General features: G+C 32.0%; 1 protein-coding gene across 1 annotated transcript in view; it reads left to right on the forward strand.

Moving 5' to 3' along the window:
- Positions 1–1,437: 1,437 nt before the first annotated feature.
- Positions 1,438–26,523, forward strand: part of LOC148942759 (cuticlin-1-like) — a 166,740-nt gene continuing 141,654 nt past the window's right edge. The window contains exon 1 of the mRNA XM_089102592.1: positions 1,438–1,555. The gene's annotated coding sequence lies outside the window, so the exon portion shown is untranslated. The remainder of the gene's footprint in view (positions 1,556–26,523) is intronic.

Genomic DNA, 26,523 nt, shown 5'->3' on the forward strand with positions numbered 1-26,523 from the left:
TATATATATATATATATATATATATATATATATATATATATATATATATATATATATATATATATATATATATATATATATATATATATATATATATATATATATATATATATATATATATGTATATATATAATATATATAGAGAGAGAGAGAGAGGAGGGGACCACTGCTCTAGAATCACGTGACTGACATGTATAGTTACGGATCCTGGGTCATTATTTTATTATAATGGAAGTCGGTCACCGTGGCTGTAACAAAAAGACAATAAAAATGTTTCACGATATATGAAATAGTAAAAAAAACTAAATATTGTTGGAAATGAAGCTCACAATAGATTGTTGTGAAGCACGGCTCTGTTAGAAACGTATTTGTTTTAATTGAGAACACTTTTTTACACAATTGTTTTTTTTCACATTTCGAATCAAATCAAAAGAAATTGCGACTACTGATTTGGAGCCCCTGATAAACTCAGGGGGGCTGAAGCCCCATCCAGCCCCCCCCCCCCCCAAAATGACGCCAGTAAACTCAGTTCAAATCACCCAGAACACCCTGTTGAAAATGAAGTTACGTTAGAAATTACAACGTGTATAATTGAAGGGCTCAATGTGGAGCTCTTGGGTCTCCACACCTTCCTGACCACCCCTCCCCGCTCTTAACTTCACTTATACAGTGGAGCTTTGGTGGCCAAGCAACTGTGAAGCCAGAATGCAGCAGCAGTCATCTTAGGAGCAGTCGTGCTAAGAATAGTCGAAGTCAAAGCAATGGTGGTCGGAATATCCTTCATAAGAAAAGTTATCATACGACAGGAGTAATGCTGGTTGAAGATGTAGTATTTTTGATAGCAGTTGGGTTGGACGCAATCTTGACACAAACTATTATATTAGGACAAATATGTCGTGGGACTGGTTGTGCTAGAAGTGGCCGTACGAAGGGGAGTAGTAGCACTAGTGATGCATGCTTTCTTCAAAGCTTTTTTTATTGGTATGATGCTTTCTGTAAAGCTATATTTTCAAGATTTCAAATGATTGTTCAATTGATCAGTGTTCTATCAATCAACTTTTCAGTGGCTAAAATTTAGTCATTTAGTACCCTCTTCTAAATGATGGCTGAATAATTATGAAGTCTCGATACAGATGAAAGTATCCCTTGTGATCCTATAATTATGCTGCTAAAAATGTATGCATGCTTCTGATTTCAAAAAGGTATGGAAAAGCGCCGTTAAAGGGCTACCTTTTATATGTACTATTTTAGAAAATTAGTACTTAAAAATAATGCAGATGCATTGGAGGTGGTAAATATAACCCGGAATAAACTTTTTTTTTTTAGATAAAGAGCCATCTGTTAAAGATTTTTCTTTCTAGTATAACTATACCCACAGGATAGTATCAGCATCCGCACAGCTGATTGTAACCCGCCAATCAACAACTAACTTCGCGAGGTAGGATGTAAATGTTTTTTTCAAGCATTTTTGTTTGGAAGTTACTTGCACTGCTTTTATTAGGATATATTTTTGAGTCTTAGAATGACCGGAACCTAATTTGGCCTGCAAGGAGAGGTAAGAGCAGGGCCTTATCTGGGATTTTGTTGGGGGGATACAAAAAAAAACCATCAAAAATGTGTTTTGTTTTTGCATTTTTATTATGTTTTTACGAGTCAGATAAACATTTTGGGGAGGGGGCTCAAACCTCTCCCTTAAATACGGCCTTTTGTGAGACTTTTGTCTAGACTTTTTTGTTGGTACTTGTGAGATTGCGCTTTTTTTGGGACTTATCGACCGTACAAAATCAAAACGCCTTAGCAAGTCTATTACCAAAAAAAGAAACAGAAAAAGGGAATTTTAAATATCGACGCGTTAAAGATCCTGTCCCAAAGAAGGCTATTAAAACTTTAATGTGTTTATGCAATATTAAGCATTTATGCAGAATTTTGCTTCGAGAGGAGGGTAAAACGGTAAATTTTTCAGTGTTCATATTATTGACTTATGAATAAAGAAAACATGCCACTGATTGTCTTTTTTTATGCTCTTTCCAAATATCTTAGTCATTTTTGTCAGAAATGAATTTTACCACCACCCCTATATATACCAATTCACGGTATATATTTCCACATTAGGGGGGGGGGGTGGTAAATTTTATTTCTGATGTAAATGAGAAGTAAGTTTAAACTTTTCCCCCACTCCCTAATGTGCAAATATATACCCTGAATCGATATATATTGGGATGGGGGTAAAATTTATTTTCGACAAAAATGATTATTATATTTAGAAAGAGCATAAAAAAGGGATGGAGTGGTATGTTTACTTTATTCATAATTCAATAGGTAAAGTTCTACCAAATCATATTATTGAGTTAGGAATAAAGTGAATACACCATTCGATGCCTTTTTTTTATGCTGATTACGAATATAATAATCATTTATATTGGAAATGAATTTCAGCCCCCCCCCCCTATATATGCCAATTCAGGGTATATATTTCTACAACCTAACCTAACCCTGAATTGGCATATATAGGGGGAGGGGCTGAAATTCATTTCCGATAGAAATGATTATTATATTCGTAATCAGCATAAAAAAAGGCATCGAATGGTGTATTCACATTATTCCTAACTCAATAATATGATTTGGTAGAACTTTACCTATTGAATTATGAATAAAGTAAACATACCACTCCATGCCTTTTTTATGCTCTTTCTAAATATAATAATCATTTTTGTCGAATATAAATTTTACCCCCACCCCAATATATATCGATTCAGGGTATATATTTGCACATTAGGGGGCGGGGGAAAAGTTTAAACTTACTTCTCATTAAACTTACTTCATTTCTGATAGAAATGATTATTATATTTGTAATCAGCATAAAAAAGGCATCGAATAGTGTATTCACTTTATTCCTAACTCAATAATATGATTTGGTAGAACTTTACCATTCAATAATATGAACAGTGAAAAATTTACCATTAAAACTTAGGAAAAGTAAAAACCTAGGAAATTTTCTGGAAATATGATGTGTACTGTACAAATATTGTATTTTGAGGTAAGGGGGTCATTGGGACCAAAATAAAGATGCTTTCTATTTATTTTAGTTAGAAAATCATAAGCATATGCCACTTATAATTATCTGAGCAAAAGTAGAGAAGAGGGTTATTTGTTCATCCAAAGAATTGTTGTCTTAGGTCAATAAAACCTTCATGAATAGATCTAAAGTTCAAATTAGGGCCAGAGAAGATACTTTTAAGTTCATATGTTCTGTATTAGCAGGGCTTTTAAGACATTTGCAGTAACTATCTTAGAACAATTGAACTTGAAGAATTGAAGTCCAGTTTGAATGCTTTTCTTGGATTACAGATTTTGGCTAGGTAATTCTCAGAGCAACACTCTTAGAGTACACCTAACGGTTTTTTTTTTCAGGGTTAAGACATGTTCACTGTAAAATTCTATGTGAATGGGACAATCGCTATCTTGAAATATGGTTTTGAACTATTTGAATAAACTTTCAGGAATGGACATAGGATCAAATTTATGCTTTGACGAGATGTTTTCAAGCTTCTATTTGCTTCTTCCTCTCTCATAAGGCTTAAAAGATTGCATAGAACAAAGAAGACAAGTCAACTAATCCTGTCTTTATTTTAGCAACAACAAGAACAAATATCCTTAATTGTGGTTGCGTCTATTTTTGTTTCACTCTAAATTATGGAGACATATTTCCAATGATCTGAGTAAATTTGTAAGCCATATTATAATTATCTCTAAATTCAAGATTCATTTTTACCTTGTGAATCCTTTAAAACCTTTCAACCATTCTCAGCTCAACCATTCTACATTGACCAAAGAAATCAAGGAGTTACTATTCCAAACATATTTTTGAATTTCTTTGCAACTTAAAAAAACTTCCTTAGGTGGGATTGATGACAAGAAAGAAACTTAAAGTCACCTGAACTTTTCTACTCTGTAGTTTAGGCTGTATCTTGACAAAGGCAGATCTAGAGCCAAATCTTGGGGGGGGGGGTGAATGTGACAGGGTGCTAATAATTGACCAAATTCACAAGTTTATTTTAAAAAAGGGTGCAAAAAATGAAAAAAACAAATGAGGGCACCAGAAAAATCTTGGGGGTGGTCCCCCTGCCGCCTCCCTGGATCTGCCCCTGACTTGAAACTAAAGTTAACTTACGGTAACTGTGGTATATTTATTTTATATCAAAACACGATAGAGGTCAATTGTCTTGAAATGAAACTGACTGTGTCGTATTTTTCTATCTTCAAATTTGATAGTTTTGAGAACCTGATTTTCAACAGGCTCTTTAAGGCCATGCTAACCCTTTGAAGTCCGGCGTGACTGATAAGTCATGAGCACTTCAAGAATCTTGCCATATCTTTACTGAAGTTTCGAAACTTCAGTAAACTAACAACTTAAATGCAGAAAATAATTGTTATATAAAAACGCTTGGGGAACAGAGGATTGAGAGACAAGTTGGCACTTGTTAAGAATCCAGTAAACACGCGGGAAAGACCGCATCGAAATCTCAAAGATACTTAATGAAAAACAGGTTTTCGCTTCATAGTGAGGCAATGCTCACTCTGTGACAAAGATTTAAACTTCAGTTTTTTGGGGTTGAAGGGGCAAAAAAAGGTACCTAGGTTAGGTTAGGTTACGTATATAATATATGCTATGTTTACCAACACCCCCCCCCCTAATCTGAAAATATGTAGCCCAAATTTGTTTCAGAACTATTATATTTGCATCCTATTTCGTTTTATTTTATTAGCATTAATGATAATTCACTTATCGCGCGTTTATTGGATTCTTAACAAGTACCGACAAGTTTTGACTAAGTGGAAAATCAAGAAGTAAATCGTAGTCCCATCCTAAAGCACCAAATGGAGGTTTTCGATGAGATGTCTAGTTTTAGGTATATTTTGATTTAGTATTTAGGTTTTTTATCTTGTTGAAATACCATTGGAATCACTGTTCATCTTTGAAGCTTGTCGAAAGAAAATTATCTAAACGTTTAAAACAACATAATTAAGCCATAATCAGCTTATGCTTATAAACTTACTGCCTAATCGACCAATTAAAACGCATTTTCGATACAATTTTCTGGTAAATTTAGTAAAATAGTTTTGCACATCTGTTGGCACGAACATATCGCACCAGTATTTTTACCGCATTAATAAAGATAGCCTCGCATTCTTTTTTTTTTTTTTTTTAATTGAGCTGTTTTCATCAATATTGGATAGAAATATTCCTAGAAAGGATATTCTGCTCCCCAGCATCTGTAACATACACATCATTTTATTTAAAACCGTTTACCATGATTCTCTGGTTTCTTTAATCTTAGGTCTGAGGGATAAAAGTTCTTTAGGTCAGAGAGAAAAATTAATATTCTATTTTTAAATGGATCTTCATTGATCGTTAGTGTCAGGAATTATAAATGACATCACTTGTTATCTTGGATTTAGGTGGGAGTCTACAGAGATAAAAATTCTATTTTTAAATACGGCTTCACTGAGCTTTAAGTCGGAGAGATAAATTGATATTCTAACGAAACCTTAATGGTTTAGCTAGGAAAATTAATGAGATGAAGAGATTAACGTAGGAAAGGGTTTCCTAGAAATTTGAAATGTGAAAGCACAGAGATGCCAAACAAAAGGAACACGCTGAAATTACTTTTAGGGGATTATTTGGGCGAAGCGGTTTTAGACAGCTTATGGAATTATTTCGGTGAAACCGTTAGAGACATTTTAAAAGATGATTTAAAAGATGATTTTAGAAGAGGTTTTGAGTGTGGTCGTTATAATACACAAGTTCCATTTGAACAGTGTTGTGAGGTCTCCTACCACAACCCTAAAGGGCTCCAATCCCCCCACCCCGATCCAAAGGGTTACAATCCCCATACCCCAATCCAGAAAGAACCCCCCGTGCCCCCCAACGTTACCAGGGCGCCCCCCCCGCCCCCCACACCCACAAAGGCCAACCCCGGGCCCCCCAAAGGACCATCGAGCTCCCAAAAGACCAACGGGGTCCCAAAGGCCCTCCACCGGTCCCCAAATGTCCCCCAGGCTCCCAACTGGCCCCCGGACCCCCAAAAGCCCTCCCCCGGTCCCCAAAGGTCCACCAGGCTCCTAAAGGACCAATCGGTCCTCAAGTGCCCCCCAGACCCCCAAAGGCCCTCCCTGTGCCCCCAAAGGCCCTCCCCCGGTCCCCAAAGGTCCCCCGGGCCAGAGAAGCGCCGCCGGGATGCGCCGGGGGCCAGGAAAACGCCGCAGGATGTGCCGCAGGGATGCGCCGCAGGTCAGGAAAGCGCCGCAGGGGGATGCGCCGCAGGGATGTTTCGCAGGAAAGGGCCGCAGGGATGCGCCGCAGGGATGCGCCGCAGGGATGCGCCGCAGGGATGCGCCGCTTTTTTGTTAGAGTTCTAGTTTACTTTAATTTTAGTTAAGAGTTTGATGTTTTACCTTTGAGTTTCAGTTAGAGTTCTTGTTTAGTTTTAGTTAAGAGTTTAGAGTTTTAGCTTAGAGTCTTAGCTTAGAGTTTTTGTTAGAGTTCTAGTTTAGTTTAATTTTAGTTAAGAGTTTGATGTTTTACCTTTGAGTTTCAGTTAGAGTTCTAGTTTAGTTTAGTTTTAGTTAAGAATTTAGAGTTTTTAGCTTAGAGTCTTAGCTTAGAGTTTTTGTTGAAGTTCTAGTTTAGTTTAGTTGTCTTTTTATATAATTTTTGAACGTTTTTGAATTAATACAGGTTTTGATTTTGGCTCACCGTACATGAATATATAAAACAAAATTTGCATATTAGCTTTACTTTTATTTGGTTAAATGGCTTTCTCAAAAGCTGGTTAATAGTTTAGAGTTTTAGCTTAGAGTCTTAGCTTAGAGTTTTTGTTAGAGTTCTAGTTTAGTTTAATTTTATTTTAGAGTTTAGAGTTTTAGCTTAGTCTTAGCTTAGAGTTTTTTTTGTTAGAGTTCTAGTTTAGTTTAATTTTAGTTAAGAGTTTGATTTTTTTAAATTTGAGTTTTAGTTAGAGTTTTAGTTTAGTTTTATTTAAGAGTTTGATGTTTTACCGTAGAGTTTCAGTTAGAGTTCTAGTTTAGTTTATTTTTAGTTAAGAATTTAGAGTTTTTAGCTTAGAGTCTTAGCTTAGAGTTTTTGTTGAAGTTCTAGTATAGTTTAGTTTTAGTTAGTAGTTTAGAGTTTTAGCTTAGAGTCTTAGCTTAGAGTTTTTGTTAGAGTTCTAGTTTATTTTAATTTTATTTTAGAGTTTAGAGTTTTAGCTTAGTCTTAGCTTAGAGTTTTTTTGTTAGAGTTCTAGTTTAGTTTAATTTTAGTTAAGAGTTTGATTTTTTTACCTTTGAGTTTCAGTTAGAGTTTTAGTTTAGTTGTAGTTAAGAGTTTGATGTTTTACCTTAGAGTCTTAGCTTAGAGTTTTAATTTGAGTTCTAGTTTAGTTTAGTTTTAGTTAAGGTTTTAGAATTTTAGCTTAGAGTTTTTTTGTTAGAGTTCTAGTTTAGTTTAATTTTAGCTAAGAGTTTGATTTTTTTACCTATGAGTTTCAGTTAGAGTTCTAGTTTAGTTTTAGTTTAGAGTTTAGATTTTTTAGCTTAGAGTTTTTATTGAAGTTCTAGTTTAGTTTAGTTTTAGTTAATAGTTTAGAGTTTTAGCTTAGAGTCTTAGCTTAGAGTTTTTGTTAGAGTTCTAGTTTAGTTTAATTTTAGTTAAGAGTTTGATGTTTTACCTTTGAGTTTCAGTTAGAGTTCTAGTTTAGTTTAGTTCTAGTTAAGAATTTAGAGTTTTTAGCTTAGAGTCTTAGCTTAGACTTTTTGTTGAAGTTCAAGTTTAGTTTATTTTTAGTTAATAGTTTAGAGTTTTAGCTTAGAGTCTTAGCTTAGAGTTTTTGTTAGAGTTTTTGTTTATTTTAATTTTATTTTAGAGTTTAGAGTTTTAGCTTAGTCTTAGCTTAGAGTTTTTTTGTTAGAGTTCTAGTTTAGTTTAATTTTAGTTAAGAGTTTGATTTTTTTACCTTTGAGTTTCAGTTAGAGTTTTAGTTTAGTTTTAGTTAAGAGTTTGGTGTTTTACCTTAGAGTCTTAGCTTAGAGTTTTAATTTGAGTTCTAGTTTAGTTTAGTTTTAGTTAAGATTTTAGAATTTTAGCTTAGAGTTTTTTTGTTAGAGTTCTAGTTTAGTTTAATTTTAGCTAAGAGTTTGATTTTTTTACCTATTAGTTTCAGTTAGAGTTCTAGTTTAGTTTTATTTAAGAGTTTGGTGTTTTACCTTAATGTCATAGCTTAGAGTTTTTAGTTAGAGTTCTAGTTTAGTTTAGTTTTGGTTAAGAATTTAGAATTTTAGCTTAGAGTCTTAGCTTAGAGTTTTTTTCTAGAGTTCTAGTTTATTTTAGTTTTAGTTAATAGTTTAGAGTTTTTGTTGAAGTTTTATTTTATTTTACTTTTAGTTAATAGATTAGAGTTTTATCTTAGAGTCTTAGATTAGACTTTTTGTTAGATCGTAAGTTATTTTTATTAATAGTTAATAGTTAAGAGTTTTAGCTTAGAGTATTAGATTATAGTTTTAGTTTGAGTCATAGGGTATTTTAAATTTAGTTAATAGTTTATACTTTTATCTTAGATAACTATCTGGGAGTCTTAGTTTAGTTTAGTTTAAGTTAAGATTTTAGTATTTTAGCTTAGAGTTTTTTTGTTAGAGTTCTAGCTTAGTTTTAATTTTAGCTAAGAGTTTGATTTTTTACCTCTGAGTTTCAGTTAGAGTTCTAGTTTAGTTTTAGTTAAGAGTTTAGAATTTTAGCTTAATGTCTTAGCTTAGATTTTTATGTTAGAGTTCGAGTTTATTTTGGTTTTGTTTAATATTTTAGAATTATAGCTTAGAGTTTTTTTTGTGAGAGTTCTAGTTTAGTTTAATTTTAGATATGAGTTTGATTTATTAACTCTGAGTTTCAGTTATAGTTCTGGTTTAGTTTTATTTAAGAGTTTGGTGTTTTAACTTAATGTCTTAGCTTAGAGTTTTTAGTTAGAGTTCTAGTTTATTTTAGTTTAAGTTAAGAGTTTGGAGTTTTACCTTAGAGACCTAGCTTATAATTTTAGTGGAAGATAGAAAAAGTAATACCATACTTGTGAATATTTTCCCGGGAGATAAAAAGTTCTAGTTCAATTTAAAATTTTCTCAACGAAGTGAAAAAGAATTCAAGTTCTCTTCTGAATTTTACCAAAGAACACAATTCATTCTAATTTCACCAGAGAAAATAAAAATCTTCCACTTCAGTTCTTTATTTCACAAAGACATAAAGAAATTTAAAGTTCAATTCTAAATTTTTCGGTGGAAGATAGAAAAAGTAATACCATACTTGTGAATATTTACACGAAACATAAAAAGTTCTAGTTCAATTTAAAATTTTCTCAACGAAGTGAAGAAAAGTTCAAGTTCTCTACTGAATTTTACCAAAGAATACAATTCAATTCTAATTTCTACAGAGAAAACAAAAATCTTCCACTTAATTTCTATATTTTACAAAAGTATAAAGAAATTTAAAGTTCAATTCTAAATTTTGTCGTTGGAAGATAGAAGGAGTAATACCATACTTGTGAATATTTTCCCGGAAGATAAAAAGTTCTAGTTCAATTCAAAACTTTCTCAACGAAGTGAAGAAGAATTCAAGATCTCTTCTGAATTTTACCAAAGAACACAATTCAATTCTAATTTCACCAGAGAAAAAAAAAATCTTCCACTTAAGTTCTTTATTTCACAAAGACATAAAGAAATTTAAAGTTCAATTCTAAATTTTTCGGTGGAAGATAGAAAAAGTAATACCATAATTATGAATATTTTCTCGAAGAGATGAAAAATTTAAAATACTGTTACAAATTTTTCACAGAAGATAAAAAAGTTCAAGTTCTCTTCGGAATTTTACCAAAGAACATAATTCAATTCTAATTTCTCCAGAGAAAACAAAAATCTTACACTTCAGTTCTTTATTTCACAAAGACATAAAGAAATTTAGAGTTCAATTCTAAATTTTTCAGTGGAAGATAGAAAAAGTAATACCATACATGTGAATATTTTCCAGGAAGATAAAAAGTTCTAGTTCAATTTAAAATTTTCTCAACGAAGTGAAGAAAAATTAAAGTTCTCTTCTGAATTTTACCAAAGAACACAATTCAATTCTAATTTCACCAGAGAAAATAAAAATCTTCCACTTAAGTTCTTTATTTCACAAAGATATAAAGAAATTTAAAGTTCAATTCTAAATTTTTCGGTGGAAACAATAAAAAGTAATACCATACTTGTGAATATTTTCCCGGAAGATGAAAAGTTCTAGTTCAATTTAAAAATTTCTCAACGAAGTGAAGAAAAATTCAAGTTCTCTTCTGAATTTTAGCAGAGAACACAATTCAATTCTAATTTCACCAGAGAAAATAAAAATCTTCCACTTCAGTTCTATGTTTCACAAAGACATAAAGAAATTTAAAGTTCAATTCTAAATTTTTCGGTGGAAGATAGAAAAAGTAATTTTCTCGGAAGATAAAAAGTTCTAGTTCAATTTAAAATTATCTCAACGAAGTGAAGAAAAATTTAAGTTCTCTTCTGAATTTTATCAAAGAACACAATTAAATTCTAATTTCACCAGAGAAAATCAAAATCTTCCGCTTAAGTTCTTTATTTCACAAAGACATAAAGAAATTTGAAGTTCAATTCTAAATTTTTCGGTGGAAACAAGAAAAATTAATACCATACTTGTGAATGTTTTCCCGGAAGATAAAAAGTTCTAGTTCAATTTAAAATTTTCGCAAAGAAGTGAAGAAAAATTCAAGTTTTCTTCTGAATTTTAGCAGAGAACACAATTAAATTCTAATTTCACCAGAGAAAATAAAAATCTTCCACTTCAGTTCTATATTTCACAAAGACATAAAGAAATTTAAAGTTCAATTCTAAATTTTTCGGTGGAAGATAGAAAAAGTAATACCATACCTGTGAATATTTTCTCGAAATGATGAAAAATTTAAAATACTGTTCCAAATTTTTCACATAAGATAGAACAGTTCAAGTTCTCTTCGGAATATTACTAAAGAACACAATTCAATTCTAATTTCACCAGAGAAAATAAAAATCTTCCACTCCAGTTCTTTATTTCACAAAGACATATAGAAATTTAAAGTTCAATTTTAAATTTTTCGGTGGAATATAGAAAAAGTAATACCATACTTGTGAATATATTCACGGAAGATAAAAAGTTCTAGTTCAATTTAAAATTTTCTCAACGAAGTGAAGAAAAGTTCAAGTTCTCTTCTCAATTTTACTAAAGAACACAATTCAATTCTAAGTTCTACGGATAAAATAAAAATCTTCCACTTCAGTTCTTTATTTTAGAAGGACAAAGAAATTTAGAGTTCAATTATAAATTTTTTTGTGGAAGATAGAAAAAGTAATACATTACTGGTGAATATTTTCACGTAAGATAAAATGTTCTAGTTAAATGTAAAATTTTCTCAATGAATTTAAGAAAAGTTCAAGCTCTCTTCTGAATTTTACTAAAGAACACACTTCAGATCTAATTTCTCCATAGAAAATAAAAATCTTCCACTTCAGTTTTAAGTTCCCTATAGAAATAAAGAAATTTAAAGTTCTATTCTAAATTTTTAGATGTAAGATGGAAAAAGTAACGCTATGACTGCGATTGTTTTCAATGAAGATCAAAAGTTTCACTTTAATTCTAATTTTCTTAAGTTCACTACCGATTTTTTGCAAAGAGATGAAAAATTTAAAGTTCTGTTCAAAATTTTTCATAGAAGATAGAAAAAGTTATACATTGATTTGAATATTCGACATGAAGATAAGGAGCATCACTTCAATTCTGAGTTTTCTCGAAGAAGTGCAAAATGTTCAAGTTCTCTTCTGAATTTTCTTAAAGAAGTGAAAAAAGTTAGCTCAATTCTGAATTTTACCAATGAATATGAAAAAAGCTTCCTCTTCAGTTCTTAATTCCTCAAAGACATAAAAAATTCAAAGTTCTCTTCTAATTTTTCCAAGAAAATAAAAAGGCTCCACTTCACTTCTGGTTTTTTCTCAAAGAGTTGAAAAATTTAAAGTTATTTTCTAATTTTAAATTAAATTTTAACTCCCTTTGTCATATGGATTTACCCATCAAATTTTTAAATTAGAAAATGAGTGACTCGTTCTATTATTAAAGACAATCTTTCAAACTCGTTCATCTAACCTTCAAAACAATAGGTTAGGTTAGGTATAAATAAATATTAATAAATAAATAGAAACATTTCTACATGTTTAAGTTAGGTTAGGTTAGGTTAACTTATCATGAGTGCTCATGATAAGTTAACCTAACCTTTTCCGGCGAGTATGGTTAGGTTAGACTAGATTAAGTTAGGTTAGATTAGGATAGGTTAGGTTAGCCTACGTACGCTTCACTTAGGTTAGCTTAGGTTAGGTGAGAGACATGCAAAAAGTTAGGTGTATGATTAGGTTAGATTAGGTTAGATTAAGTTAGGTTAGGTTAAGTTAGGTTAGGCTTGGTTTGCCTTAGGGCGCGCGCGGTCGTAGGCTAACCTAGCCTAACCTAACTTAACCTAACCTAACTTAATCTAACCTAATCTAACCTAATCATACACCTAACTTTTTGCATGTCTCTCACCTAACCTAAGCTAACCTAAGTGAAGCGTACGTAGGCTAACCTAACCTAACCTAGCCTAATCTAACCTAACTTAATCTAGTCTAACCTAACCTAACCATGTGATTATTTTCAATGAAGATCAAAAGTTTCACTTTAATTCTAATTTTCTTAAGTTCACTACCGATTTTTTGCAAAGAGATGAAAAATTTAAAGTTATGTTCCAAATTTTTCATAGAAGATAGAAAAAGTTATACAATTATTATAATATTTGACATGAAGATAAGGAGTATCATTATAATTCTGAGTTTTCTTGAAGAATTGCAAAAAGTGCAAGTTCACTTATAAATTTTCTTAAAGAAGTGAAAAAAATTAGCTCAACTCTGAATTTTAACAATGAAAATGAAAAAACCTTCCACTTCAGTTCTTAATTCCTCAAAGACATAAAAAATTCAAAGTTCTCTTCTAATTTTTCCAAGAAAATAAAAACATTTCTACATGTTTAAGTTAGGTTAGGTTAACTTATCATGAGTGCTCATGATAAGTTAACCTAACCTTTTCCGGTGAGTATGGTTAGGTTAGACTAGATTAAGTTAGGTTAGATTAGGATAGGTTAGGTTAGCCTACGTACGCTTCACTTAGGTTAGCTTAGGTTAGGTGAGAGACATGCAAAAAGTTAGGTGTATGATTAGGTTAGATTAGGTTAGATTAAGTTAGGTTGGGTTAAGTTAGGTTAGGCTAGGGTAGCCTAGGTACGCGCGCGTACGTAGGCTAACCTAGCCTAACCTAACTTAACCTAACCTAACTTAATCTAACCTAATCTAACCTAATCATACACCTAACTTTTTGCATGTCTCTCACCTAACCTAAGCTAACCTAAGTGAAGCGTACGTAGGCTAACCTAACCTATCCTAATCTAACCTAACTTAATCTAGTCTAACCTAACCATACTCGCCGGAAAAGGTTAGGTTAACCTATCATGAGCGCTCATGATAAGTTAACCTAACCTAACTTAAACATGTAGAAATGTTTCTATTTATTTATTAATATTTATTTATACCTAACCTATTGTTTTGGAGGTTAGATGAACGAGTTTGAAAGATTGTCTTTAATAATAGAACGAGTCACTCATTTTCTAATTTAAAAATTTGATGGGTAAATCCATATGACAAAGGGAGCTAAAATTTAATTTAAAATTAGAAAAGAACTTTAAATTTTTCAACTCTTTGAGAAAAAACCAGAACTGAAGTGGAGCCTTTTTATTTTCTTGGAAAAATTAGAAGAGAACTTTGAATTTTTTATGTCTTTGAGGAATTAAGAACTGAAGTGGAAGCTTTTTTCATTTTCATTGGTAAAATTCAGAATTGAGCTAACTTTTTCCACTTCTTTAAGAAAATTCAGAAGCGAACTTGAACATTTTGCACTTCTTCGAGAAAACTCAGAATTAAAGTGATGCTCCTTATCTTCATGTCGAATATTCAAATCAATGTATAACTTTTTCTATCTTCTATGAAAAATTTGGAACAGAACTTTAAATTTTTCATCTCTTTGCACAAAATCGGTAGTGAACTTAAGAAAATTAGAATTAAAGTGAAACTTTTGATCTTCATTGAAAATAATCACAATCATAGTATTACTTTTTCTATCTTTCATCTAAAAATTTAGAATAGAACTTTAAATTTCTTTATTTCATTGTGGAACTTAAAACTGAAGTGGAAGATTTTTATTTTCTATGGAGAAATTAGAACTGAAGTGTGTTCTTTGGTAAAATTCAGAAGAGAACTTGAACTTTTGTTCACTTCGTTGAGAAAATTTTAAATTGAACTAGAACTGTTTATCTTCCGGGAAAATATTCACAAGTATGGTCTTACTTTTTCTATCTTCCAACGAAAAATTTAGAATTGAACTTTAAATTTCTTTATGTCCATGTGAAATGAAGAACTGAAGTGGAAAATTTTTATTTTCTCTGGTGAAATTAGAATTGAATTGTGTTCTTTAGTAATATTCAGAAGAGAACTTGAACTTTTCTTCACTTCGTTGAGAAAATTTTAAATTGAACTAGAACTTTTTATCTTCCGGGAAAATATTCACAAGTATGGTATTACTTTTTCTATATTCCACCGAAAAATTTAGAATTGAACTATAAATTTCTTTATTTCTTTGTGAAATAAAGAACTTAAGTGTAAGATTTTTATTTTCTCTGGAAAAATTAGAATTGAATTGTGTTCTTTGGTAAAATTCTGAAGAGAACTTGAACTTTTTTATCTTCTGGGAAAAATTTGGAACAGTATTTTAAATCTTTCATCTTTTCAAGAAACTATTCACAGGTATGGTATTACTTTTTCTATCTTCCATCGAAAAACTTATAATTGAACTCTAAATTTCTTTATGTCTTTGAGAAATAAAGAACTGAAGTGGAAGCTTTGTATTTTCTCTGGTGAAATTAGAATTTAATTGTGTTCTCTGCTAAGATTCAGAAGAGAACTTGAATTTTTCTTCACGTTGTTGCCAAAATTTTCAATTGAACTAGAACTTTTTATCGTCCGGGAAAATATTCACAAGTATGGTATTACTTTTTATTGTTTCCACCGAAAAATTTAGAATTGAACTTTAAATTTCTTTATGTCTTTTGTGAAATAAAGAACTTAAGTGGAAGATTTTGATTTTCTCTGGGGAAATTAGAATTGAATTGTGTTCTTTGGTAAAATTCAGAAGAGAACTTGAATTTTTCTTCACTTCGTTGAGAAAATTTTAAATTGAACTAAAACTTTTTATCTTCCGGGAAAATTACTTTTTCTATCTTCCACCGAAAAATTTAGAATTGAACTTTAAATTTCTTTATGTCTTTGTGAAATATAGAACTGAAGTGGAAGATTTTTATTTTCTCTGGTGAAATTAGAATTGAATTGTGTTCTCTGCTAAAATTCAGAAGAGAATTTGAATTTTTTTTCACTTCGTTGATAAAATTGCCAATTGAACTAGAAACTTTCATCCTGCGTGAAAATATTCACAAGTATGGTATTACTTTTTCTTTTTTCCACCAAAAAATTTTGAATTAAACTGCAAATTTACTTATTTGCTTTTTCCATAATGAACTGAAGTGGTCGATTTTTATTGCATATGGTGAAGTTAGAATTTTATTGTGTTATTTGCTAAATTTCAGAAGAGAACTTAAATTTTTCTTTACTTCGTTGAGAAAATTTAAAATTGAACTAGAAATTTTTATCGTCCGAGACAATAATCACAAGTATGGTATTACTTTTTCTATCTTCCACCGAAAAATTTAGAATTAAACTCTAAATTTCTTTATGTATTTGTGAAATAAAGAACTGAAGTGTAAGATTTTTGTTTTCTCTGGAGAAATTAGAATTGAATTATGTTCTTTGGTAAAATTCCGAAGAGAACTTGAACTTTTTTATCTTCTGTGAAAAATTTGGAACAGTATTTTAAACTTTTCATCTCTTCGAGAAAATATTCACAAGTATGGTATTACTTTTTCTATCTTCCACCGAAAAATTTAGAATTGAACTATAAATTTCTTTATGTCTTTGTGAAATAAAGAACTGAAGTGGAAGATTTTTTTTTTCTCTGGTGAAATTAGAATTGAATTGTGTTCTTTGGTAAAATTCAGAAGAGATCTTGAATTCTTCTTCACTTCGTTGAGAAAATTTTGAATTGAACTAGAACTTTTTATCTTCCGGGAAAATATTCACAAGTATGGTATTACTTTTTCTATCTTCCAACGAAAAAATTTAGAATTAAACTCAAAATTTCTTTATGTCTTTGTAAAATATAGAACTTAAGTGGAAGATTTTTGTTTTCTCTGGAGAAATTAGAATTGAATTGTGTTCTTTGGTAAAATTCAGTAGAGAAGTTGACTTTTTCTTCACTTTTTTGAGAAAATTTTAAATTGAACTAGTACTTTTTACGTTCAGTGAAAATATTCACAAGTATGATATTACTTTTTATGTCTTCCACCGAAAAATTTTAGAATTGAACTCTAAATTTCTTTATGCCTTTGTGAAATAAATAACTTGAATTGTGTTCTTTGGTAAAATTCAGAAGAGAACTTGAATTCTTTTTCACTTCGTTGAGAAAATTTTAAATTGAACTAGAACTTTTTATCTCCCGGGAAAATATTCACAAGTATGGTATTACTTTTTCTATCTTCCACTAAAATTATAAGCTATGTCTCTAAGGTAAAACTCCAAACTCTTAACTTAAACTAAAATAAACTAGAACTCTAACTAAAAACTCTAAGCTAAGACATTAAGCTAAAACACCAAACTCTTAACTAAAACTAAACTAGAACTCTAACTGAAACTCATAGGTAAAAATCAAACTCTTAGCTAAAATTAAACTAAACTAGAACTCTAACAAAAAAAATCCAAGCTAAAATTCTAAAATCTTAACCAAAACTAAAATAAACTCGAACCATAACATAAAACTCTAAGCTAAGACATTAAGCTAAAATTCTAAACTCTTAACTAAAACTAAACTAGAACTCTAACTGAAACTCAGAGGTAAAAAATCAAACTCTTAGCTAAAATTAAAACTAAGCTAGAACTCTAACAAAAAAAACTCTAAGCTAAAATTCTAAAATCTTAACTAAAAATAAACTATACTAAAACTCTAAGCTAGGTCTCTAAGATAAAACTCTAAACTCTTAACTACATGTAAACTAAACTAGAACTCCAACAGAAACTATAAGCTAAGACTATGCTAAAACTCTAAACTCTTAACTATTAATAAACTAAACTTCAACTCTAACATAAACTCTAAGCTAAGACTCTAAGCTAAAACTCTAAACTATTAACTAAAAGTAAAATAAACTAAAACTTCAACAAAAACTCTAAACTCTTAACTAAAACTAAAATAAACTAGAACTCTAGAAAAAAACTAAGCTAAGACTCTAAGCTAAAATTCTAAACTCTTAACCAAAACTAAACTAAACTAGAACTCTAACTAAAAACTCTAAGCTATGACATTATGGTAAAACACCAAACTCTTAACTAAAACTAAACTAGAACTCTAACTGAAACTCATAGGTAAAAAAATCAAACTCTTAGCTAAAATTAAACTAAACTAGAACTCTAACAAAAAAACTCTAAGCTAAAATTCTAAAATCTTAACTAAAACTAAACTAAACTAGAACTCAAATTAAAACTCTAAGCTAAGACTCTAAGGTAAAACACCAAAACTCTTAACTAAAACTAAACTAAAACTCTAACTGAAACTCAAAGGTAAAAAAATCAAACTCTTAACTAAAATTAAACTAAAATATAACTCTAACAAAAAAACTTTAAGCTAAGACTACGCTAAAACTCTAAACTCTAAAATAAAATTAAAATAAACTAGAACTCTAACAAAAACTCTAAGCTACGACTCTAAGCTAAAACTCTCAACTATTAACTAAAACTAAACTAAACTTGAACTTCAACAAAAACTCTAAGCTAAGACTCTAAGCTAAAAACTCTAAATTCTTAACTAAATCTAAACTAAACTAGAACTCTAACTGAAACTCAAAGGTAAAACATCAAACTATTAACTAAAATTAAACTAAACTAGAACTCTAACAAAAACTCTAAGGTAAGACTCTAAGCTAAAACTATAAACTATTAACTAAAACTAAACTAAACTCGAACTTAAATAAAAACTCTAAGCTAAAAAATCTAAACTCTTAACTAAAACTAAACTAGAACTCTAACTGAAACTCATTGGTAAAAAAAATCAAACTCTTAGCTAAAATTAAACTAAACTAGAACTCTAACAAAAAAACTCTAAGCTAAAATTCTAAAATCTTAACTAAAACTAAACTAAACTAGAACTCAAATTAAAACTCTAAGCTAAGACTCTATGGTAAAACATCAAACTCTTAAATAAAACTAAACTAAAACTCTAACTGAAACTCAAAGGTAAAAAAATCAAACTCTTAACTAAAATTAAACTAAACTAGAACTCTAACAAAAAAACTCTAAGCTAAGACTAAGCTAAAACTCTAAACCCTAAAATAAAATTAAAATAAACTAGAACTCTAACAAAAACTCTAAGCTAAGACTCTAAGCTAAAACTCTGAACTACTAACTAAAACTAAACTATACTAGAACTTCAACAAAAACTCTAAGCTAAGACTCTAAGCTAAAACTCTAAATTCTTAACTAAAACTAAACTAAACTAGAACTCTAACTGAAACTCAAAGGTAAAACACCAAACTCTTAACTAAAACTAAACTAGAACTCTAACTGAAACTCATAGGTAAAACATCAAACTCTTAGCTAAAATTAAACTAAACTCGAACTCTAACAAAAAAAACTCTAAGCTAAGACTAAACTAAAACTCTAAACTCTAAAATAAAATTAAAATAAACTAGAACTCTAACAAAAACTCTAAGCTAAGACTCTAAGCTAAAATTCTAAACTCTTAACTATAAATAAAATATAACTTCAACAAAAACTCTAAGCTACGGCTCTAAGCTAAAAACTCTAAATTCTTAACTAAAACTAAACTAAACTAGAACTCTAACTGAAACTCAAAGGTAAAACATCAAACTCTTAACTAAAATTAAACTAAACTAGAACTCTAACAAAAACTCTAAGCTAAGACTCTAAGCTAAAACTCTGCTAAAAACTCTAAACTCTTAACTAAAACTAAACAAGAACTCTAACTGAAACTCAAAGGTAAAACATCAAACTCTTAACTAAAATTAAAGTAAACTAGAAATCTAACAAAAAGCGGCGCATCCCTGTGGCGCATTCCTGCGGCGCTTTCCTGCGGCGCATCCCTGCGGCGCATCCCCTGCGGCACTTTCCTGACCTGCGGCGCATCCCTGCGGCACATCCTGCGGCGTTTTCCTGGCCCAAGGCGCATCCCGGCGGCGCTTCTCTGGCCCGGGGGACCTTGGGGGACCGGGGGTGGGCCTTTGGGGGCACAGGGAGGGCCTTTGGGGGTCTGGGGGGCACTTGAGGACCGATTGGTCCTTTAGGAGCCTGGTGGACCTTTGGGGACCGGGGGAGGGCCTTTGGAGGTCCGGGGGGCCAGTTGGGAGCCTGGGGGACATTTGGGGACCGGTGGAGGGCCTTTGGGACCCCGTTGGTCTTTTGGGAGCTCGATGGTCCTTTGGGGGGCCCGGGGATGGCCTTTGAGGGTCTGGGGGACGAGGTGGGCTCCCGGGGACCCTTTGGGGGCACGGGGGGTTCCTTCTGGATGGGGGTATGGGGATGGTAACCCTTTGGATCGAGGTAGGGGGATTGAGACCCTTTGGGGTTGGGGTAGGGGACCTCACAACACTGTTCAAATGGAACTTGTGTATTATAACGACCACACTCAAAACCTCTTCTAAAATCATCTTTTAAATCATCTTTTAAAATGTCTCTAACGGTTTCGCCGAAATAACTCCATAAGCTGTCTAAAACCGCTTCGCCCAAATAATCCCCTAAAAGTAATTTCAGCGTGTTCCTTTTGTTTGGCATCTCTGTGCTTTCACATTTCAAATTTCTAGGAAACCGTTTCCTACGTTAATCTCTTCATCTCATAAATTTTCCTAGCTAAACTATTAAGATTTCGTTAGAATATCAATTTATCTCTCTGACTTAAAGCTCAGTGAAGCCCTATTTAAAAATAGAATATCTATCTCTTTAGACTCCCACATAATTCCAAGATAACAAGTGATGTCATTTATAATTCCTGACACTAACGATCAATGAAGCCCTATTTAAAAATAGAATATTAATTTTTCTCTCTGACCTAAAGAACGTTTATCCCTCAGACCTAAGATTAAAGAAACCAGAGAAGGAAACACGTGATCTAACTGTTTCCGGGAAACTCATAACATTTGCCTTGAGCAACAACAACAAATACTATTTCTGGATCATAACATTCGCTGAGAGCAACAACAAGAAGGAAGTGTCATTGACCTGCCCCCATTAGACTCAATAATCCATGAACGGGACAAAGTTTCTGTTTTTCAAATTCTCACTGAAAAAATCCATAAAAACATCAAATAAATCGATCAACACATATAACCATCCATGAAAACAGACATAAATGTGAGAAAATTCCTGTTTTTCCAAGTGAGAAAATTCCTGTTTTTTCATTCTCAGTGAGAAAACCATAAACCACGTGGTAATCGTCGGAGATATTATGGCACCTCTACTACCATGTAAAGTCTTTTGAAGTATTTACTTCCACCCCCTTCCCCAAGGCTGGTGCTAGAAATTTCAAGGGTGAATACAATTTCTATGTTTGCACCTCTTTGGGAAATTCAATGAACGTTTTTAAAAGTGGGTAATTTGAGATATAACATAGACTGTCTTTTCAGTTTTCAGAATTTCACTCTATTATGCCGTACTTGTTTATGGTTCTAGGTATTTGCCCCCCCCCCCAGAAAATACAACCCGCCGCGGAAAATCGCCCCCCCCCTACGGAAAATTTGGTTTTGCAAATTTGAGTTGTGTTTGTTGGTTTTTTTTTTCGTTGAGAAGTGCTAAGGAAACAGAAAAAGAGGAATATACACACCATAAGTATCTTAAAACTTCCCTTTTTGCTGAAAAGACCATATGAACTTCCGAAATTTTTGGCAGTAGCGGGCGCCAAATAAAAAAACAAGAAGAAAAAATGTGGGCGAAAAATCATCAATATTAACCTAAAAAGATATGGCACCAAAATGTTTAAAAAGGTTTATCTTTCGTTTGAAGCCATAGTTGGCTTTGGGAATCAACAAATTCTTATTGTTTAAGTTTTTACGATCTTACCTTCCAAGTGTAAAACTACCACAAATCACAATAATAAATAAATGAAACCCAAAACGAACAGAAATTACACTAGATAACCTAGTCAAACTCAAAACGAGCAAAAATTAAAAGGGGTAGGGCTGACAACCCCCGTGTCTTCTCAAGACCAGAACATAATTTGCACTTCACTAAAAAAAATAATAGCCGTGGATTGTCAGTTCAATATAAATATTCTGATATATATTCCTTAAAGTCTTAATACTTCTTTATTTATTAAAGTCAAAAAAGTGAAAACATTTAAAAATGTATTTTGTTTTCAGTAAAGTGCAAATTGTGTTCTGGTCTTGAGAAGGCGTCGGTGTTGTCAGCCCTACTCATGTTAATTTTTGTGGGTTTGAGTTTTACTCGGTTATTTATTGCAATTTCCGTTTGTTTTGGGTTTAATTCATTTATTGATGGTGATGTGTGGTAGTTTTAAGCTTGGAAAACTATTTGAATTTATTTCTACTCATTTTTGGCTTAATGGATCTCTTTTCTCTTCTTTGACAAACTTGACTTGTGGAATTTTTTTAATCAATTTTTGTTCGTTGTTTATTAGGCCTAGCATCATCTTTTTCATGGAAATTTTTTTTTACATCTTTTTGGTATTTTTCTATTAGGCTCCATCATTTTCTATTTTTCTGTATACTCCCCGGGGGGTATTTTTTTCTTTGGGGGGGGGGGGGGTAAACGCCAGCCACCCTTCTATATGTCCTTTATGAACACTACCAAATAATTATTTGTAATTGCTGTTTTTTACGCTTCCAATGCTGTGGAAAGCAGTCTCGACTCTTCTGTATCCAGAGTTCTAAGCAATTGTACTTTCAGTTGAAATCACTAAGCTATTGAATACGCCTTCAATCATTCTTGATCTAAATTTAAATCCTAGGTAATTTGGGTCTCAAGAAACTTATTTTGGCTGATGTCACTGGGACTTGCAATGTGAGCGAAATTCTAAATCTTGTTGGTGTATTTACATAAATTTCATTCTAATTATGTTTTGTAATGAAGCTTTAATATTCTTCTGTATCTGCACATTTGTTTAGTCGTGACGTCAGAGGTTATACTTCTAAGTAGAATTTTTCACCCGACGTATCGTCTTAATTTCAGTTTCTGATCAAACTATTTCTTTTGATTCGTGTCTTCCACTTTCAAACCTTCTTCTAATAAAAAGGAAATCTATTTAATATTGAATGAAAACTTAAAAGGGTCAATAAAGGTTTGGTATGCTTTAAATCGATTGTCCATGCCACTTTTAGCACAACTGAATATTTCATCAAAAACCTCTATTTGGTGCTTTAGGATTGGACCTCGGTCAAGGCCGTATCAATGGGGGAGGGGTTAAGGGGCATGAACCCCCCACCGAAATATTTGTCCGACTCGTAAAAACGTAAGAATTTTTATGCGTTTTTTAAAGTTTTTTTTTGTACCCCCCCTCCCCCGAAAAAAATCTTGGATACGGCCCTGACCACAATCTACTTCTTGATTCTCTACTTAATTAATCTCCTTCTATTTTGATTTCCACTTATTCCTGGATTCCTCATTGGTACAACAAAGTAGGCTATACAAAAGGGAATTTCAAATAAATGGAATTCTGACCCTATTAACAGAGATTAGAGACAGAAATCACAGCCAGTTGGGTAGTGTATTGAACCTTTACTCCAAAACCATAAACCAAAGGCCATTGAATTCAAGGGGCATACATTGATAGGATTAAACCTAATATATTTGGGTCAAATATACGGTTTAGGTACGTCAGTTATTAAGGACCTCTGCAACCAATGGGGCCAAACTTTGTTTTTGTACCTTTCTGTTTGGCTTTTGGCGGGATATGTAGATATATAGCTACTTTGTAGAAAATAAATAAGTGTTCTGGGGTACTCAGGAAAAACGCCTTGTCTTCAACGAATAATTGAAGTGGACATTCTAAATCTGAACCAAATCTGTTAAAGCGATCATTAAAATAGTCATTCCTCAAAAATTCTATACCAATTATGGTTGATCCATAGCTTCCTTTAGTTATAGGCCTGCTTTTAAAGTAGCCTACATCCTGAACCGTATATTTGTCCCAAATCTATTAGGTTTAATCCTATCGATTTATGCCCCAAGAATTCAATGGCTTTCGGCTTATGGTTCTAAAGGTTCAATAGAATGGCCAACTAGCTACGGTTTCTGTCTCTAATCTCTGATAATTGGGTCAGAATTCCATTTATTTGAAAATCCCCACGGTGATCTGTTGTATCAATGAGGACTCCAGGAATAAGTGGAAATTCAAAACACAAGATTTGAGGTATATAACGTAGCCTCTTGCTATTGAAAATAGCCTACACCGCAAATATTAATTTAGCCAGACTTTCAGGGAACTATTCTTTCCTTTTTTCTCGCCACTATAGCTCCCTGCATAAGTAAAGTCTCTGTAGCCAACAATTCTTTTCTGCAGCCGTACACCAATTATTGCTACGTCGTTTAAATGGGCTAGTTTCGTGATTAAATTAAAAAACAAGTTTTTTTTAACTGAAAGTAAGGAACGACGTTAAAACTTAAAACGAACAGAAATTATTCCGTATATAAAGGGGGCTGTCCCCTCCTCAACGCCTCGCTGTTTACGCTAAAGTTTTTTTATTGTTTAAAAAAAAACTAGAGTTGTGAGAAAGTCAAACTTTAGCGCAAAGAGCGAGGCGTTGAGGAGGGGACAGCCCCCTTCATATACGGAATAATTTCTGTTCGTTTTAAGTTTGAACGTCGTTCCTTACTTTCAGTTAAAAAAATTTGTTTTTTTTATTTAATTTTGAACGTTTTTGAATTAATGCAGGTTTTGATTTTGGCTCATCGTACATGAAGAATTAAAACAAAATTTGCATTTTAATTTTACTTTTATTTGGTTAATAGGGGGTTCGCCCCTTAGTCAATGCCTTGCTCTTTAAGCTAAAGTTCGATTTTTTTCCAATTCTTTAAAAAATGACTCCTTAATCACAATCAGTTGAAATCAGTTGAAAAACTTGTTGTTTGCTTTTATTTAATTTCTGATCTTTTTCTTTAATAATGCTGGGAAATCCGGTGCCCCCTTCATAGCAATGTCCCTTCCCCCATCAAAACTTCCTTCATGGAAAGATCCTCCCATAAAACCCCCGACCCCCCCCCCCCACCTAGCAGAAAAAATTCCCCCTGAAAACGTCTGTATACTTCCCAATAACCAATACTGTATGTTAACTTTGGTATAGTTCATAGCTTTCAGCCCTCCCCCCGGAGACTTCGGGGGATTAAGTCGTCCTGAAAGACATTTTTATCATTTTTTCAACCATGCTGAATAAAATGGCTATCTCAAAATTTTGATCGGGTGACTTTGGGAAAAAAATTCTAGGTTCTAGGTTCACTTGGTCGATACGATCACCCCTGGGAAAAAAATAAAAAAAAAAAACAAAAAACAAATACACACATCCGTGATCTTTCTTCTGGCAAAAAATGCAAAATTCCACATTTTTGTAGATAGGTGCTTGAAACCTCTACAGTAGGGTTCTCTGTTACGCTGAATATGATGGTGTAATTTTCATTAAGGTTCTATAATTTTTAGGGGGTCTTTCCCCCTTTTTTGAAAATCAGCCAAATTTTCTCAGGCTCGTAACTTCTGATGGGTAGGACTAAACTTGATGAAACTTATATATTTAAAATCAGCATTAAACTCTGATTCATTTGATGCATCTATTGGTATCAATATTCCGTTTTCTAGAGTTTCGGTTACCATTGAGCCGGGTCGCTCCTTACTTACAAGTTCGTTACCACGAACTGTTTGATCGATACTTCTCACTCGTTTTCATTCAAAGGATTTTAAAATCATGTTAGAAACCAATAATTGCTAGAAACCAGTTTAAAACCAAACACTGTTTCATAGCGTTTGTCTGCTAGTTTTTTTTAAAAATTCATTTGAAGCTCATTATTCCTCTGTTCTTTTTTCAAATTAATTCAAAAAACACGTTTCCAATAAAAAAAAAGTCCTTCTATGTTAGAAACCAATAATTGCTAGAAACCAGTTTAGAACCAAACACTGTTTCATAACGTTTGTCTGCTAGTTTTTTAAAATTCATTTGAAGCTCATTATTTTCTTCTGTTCTTTTTTCAAATTAATTCAAAAAAAACGTTTCCAATAAAAAAGTCCTTCAATAAAAAATAAATAGTTTTTTTTGAAAATTTGTATAGTATTTAAAATTCTTATAAATACGAATTTTAACTTAAAACAAATTTAATTTGACTTAAAACAAACGCAACTTACAATAAATTTACGATTGAAACCTAGAACAAAAATAACTGAAGTAAATAATTAAGTCAAGCTTGTAACGAACAAAAATCGCTATGGATGAATAACTTTTACCCAAAAAGAACAGAAGTTAAAATGAGCAGTCGATTCAAATTCAAAACGAACAGAAATTACCACAAATAAGAGTGGGGATGCCCCCTCCTCAAACCTTCTATAAGCAACATGGCCATTTTCAGTTTTTTTTTTTTCACCATAGTATTAAAAAAGCTAAATACTGCCAAAACTTTCATTTATGAATTTTTTTTAATGCATTAGCATATTTGAAATTAACACTTATTTCACTTTTCTGCGTAGCTTTTTTTTTTTCCTTTGGTTGATCATTTTGTTTTTGTATAGCTTATGTATTTTTTTCAACTATTTATCACCCTTTTTTATATATATGTTGCTTAAGCCAAGTATTTCTTAATAAAGGCTTCCTTACGTGAAGCCAAAATATTCGGACTTATATTATTATAGTGCAAAAAAAATATCACTGTCTTATTAAATTATTTTACTAGGGTTTTCGTATTTTTGTTTCATTTCATTTCATTTAGTTCACATCTATAGGGTTGCATAACTGCACAATAGGTATTAAAAAGCAGGGCCAGTTGGGCTTTGTGTAGGTAGGGTGAGTGTGCCTGAAGCCTCAAAAAGTGCATTTTTTATGTCACGATCTTTCATCCCTCCGCGAGCCTTTAGATAAATACAGAAGTAGGTTTGGGGATGGGGGATAGAAAATAATATTTCTTCATTCCTGGCAATATTTTTGGATTAAGCCTGTAATATAGTTAATGTGGGGTGACAGCTCCCCTCTTATTTCAGTAAAATGTTCTTTTCTT

This window comes from Artemia sp. Qi Xiang Cuo, chromosome 16 (genome assembly GCF_049724085.1).
Source record: "Artemia sp. Qi Xiang Cuo chromosome 16, ASM4972408v1, whole genome shotgun sequence".
Taxonomy (NCBI): domain Eukaryota; kingdom Metazoa; phylum Arthropoda; class Branchiopoda; order Anostraca; family Artemiidae; genus Artemia; species Artemia sp. Qi Xiang Cuo.